At 42.9% G+C, this 2,517-nt stretch overlaps 1 pseudogene; it reads left to right on the forward strand.

The window, feature by feature from the left end:
• The window catches only part of LOC102493594 (dimethylaniline monooxygenase [N-oxide-forming] 3-like), a 61,329-nt pseudogene that overhangs the window by 4,206 nt on the left and 54,606 nt on the right, over window positions 1–2,517 (forward strand).

Here is a 2,517-nt window from a genome sequence, read left to right on the forward strand (position 1 = left end):
GGTGTGGTCATTCCCCCAGGGGGTGATTTCTTGCTTTCCCTCTCACTATCTCTCTGTCTCTTTCCGGCAAGTGCATGCGCCCTACAGCAAAAAGAAAAAAAAATCTAATGCCTACATTATAGGCAGTGTTTATAGAGGTCAGTCTATAAAACAGAAAGGGAAACTAATTAATAGGAGAGAAAGGGAAACGAACTAGTAGGGGAGAAAGAGGCAAAGCAAGAGTATCCCCAAAGAGAGCTTTTTATGGGCCACTAGAGAGATGACGACAAAGCCTTCAAGTAAAGGCAGTAGGGCTCAAGGCGGACACAAAGCCAAGAGGTGTTTGACTGGTCATTGCAAGACTCAATGAAGGATAGAATATGTCCAAAATAGCATGGGGCTCTCTGTCAACATTACATGATGTTTTATTTAAATATTAGGTTGTCAGAAAAGTCATGACATATTTCTGTTTTTCTATGCAAAAATGCATCATGACTTTTCCGATGACCAGACACATGCACACACTTGCCCAAAATCTTGAGAGGAGAATGGAGGAGAAGGAACTGTGGCATTACCATCCACCCTGGAGGAGGGTGCTTTCTCGCTTTCCCTCTCTGTCTCTCTAGCAAGTGCATGTACCCGATAGCAAGAAAAATAAAATAGAAATTATCTTTTTAAAACTGTTTCTGTATAATAATTAGAACATTTTAAATTTTATATGTGATTTGCATTGTATTTCTCTTGAACAATACAGCTCTCTGTGTCTAAGGATCATTACATGTTTTTGAATTTCACTTAGAGAGTCACAAACAGAACAGTTCCTCATATATCACAAGAGGGTAAGAAAAGGACGATAACTTCCTGAAGTGACAAGAGTTGTTATAAATTTAAAACTGGATTTTTGAAAGGAAACGATCAGCTTTGATTTGGGTTTTAGCCCTATCATCACTACCATTGGATATCCTTTTAGTTGGATAATCACATTCGGTAATATTTGCAGCAACTTACCAACCAGCAAGAGCGACTTAAGTCACACAGGCAAGCTTATAAATAAATTTGCAATGCATTCTTTCCCATCTTGTCTGCAATTTGAGAGATTCTACCCTTTCTCTGTAGGGATCAGATGTTCAGGGGTCCATATCTCCACAACTGGGCATACAAGCACCCAGACAAGTTTGTGGGGAAGAGAGTTGTCGTGATTGGCATCGGGAACTCTGGAGCAGATGTGGCCGTGGAGATCAGTCGTGTTGCTGAACAGGTTTGCCATTATAAACTGATTCTGTTCATCAGTGTGACTTGACACCTGCAGAGTGTGAACCATGGTGACCTCTGTCACTGTAGCAGGAGTGTCTCAGCCTTGACTTCTTGCCCTCCAACCTGCCAATGGCCTTTTCCTTCTGACTGTATGTGAGTAAAAGAATACAGAAGACCAGAGTAAAGCATCCTTTCACATCATCATACATTGCAGTCATGAGAGGAAGCAATCAAACCTCAGTCAGAAGCCTGGAAATTATCAAGGGAGAGCCATACCGGTGGGATGAGATTTTCAAACCGAAATGAATTTGACATGAAACACCAGCATCTTCACATTGGAAATAAGGTTTAAAAAGAGCAAATATATATGCCAGTATGTGTAAAAATACACTAATTGCTGGGAACAGGGCAGAGATTCTGTGGACGCCACTGCAAGAAATGAAGAGTGGGAAAGAGGAGATGTTTCTCTCTGCAGGGAATGTTGCTGATCCCTATGGAACGTAAAGGGATCACTTCACACAGTTCAAATTCATTTTCAGTTTGAGACAGGCTTTCCAGGAAAAAGACACAGATAGATGCCCAACCCTTTACAGTCTTCCTGTACAGAGGGTTTTCGGTCAGCCGTCTGGAGTGCCCTCACTGATGCCAGGCATTGTGTGCTAGAAACAGGGATCGATGAGTGTTATCTGTGCGATTCAAGGCCCTGCAAGCTAGTGACTGTCTTTAAAGTTCATTTCTTTATTTCTTCCAAAAGAAGAGAGAGGCAGAAGCAGAGACAGCCACTCCCTTCAGGGTGTTCGTGCCATGATCCATCTCCAGTGCCAACCAACCTGGGTCACAGGTACATATATGCCCAGCCTGCTCTTGGAAGTCCCAGAACAAACCCAGGACCTTCCCATGTTGGTCCAGTTGATTTAGCACTACACCATCACCTGGCCTCCAGGCAATTTATTTCCATTTTTAAAAAGACGTAAAAGTTAGGGTTAGTAGTTAAGGTTAGCAGTGAAAACAGACCATTAGTTTTAAAATGCACACGAAGGACAAACATACAGAACTGCATAACTAGCTGACATGGATGTGGGACTCCAGATTCTTTCCTCGGGAAAAATTACTTAAAAGATGGAAAATTTGGGAACCAGCAGTTAGCATAATGGCTATGTCACTGGACTCCCACGTAGTCGACCGCAGTTCGCATCCCGGACCCGGTGGCTTAAAACTCACACCGGGCGCGTGTGCGTGCGTGCCCAAGATCCCAAGAGGAGAATGGAAAAGAAGGGATTGTGG

The sequence above is a fragment of the Tupaia chinensis genome, unplaced genomic scaffold (genome assembly GCF_000334495.1).
Source record: "Tupaia chinensis unplaced genomic scaffold, TupChi_1.0 Scaffold000070_1, whole genome shotgun sequence".
NCBI lineage: Eukaryota > Metazoa > Chordata > Mammalia > Scandentia > Tupaiidae > Tupaia > Tupaia belangeri.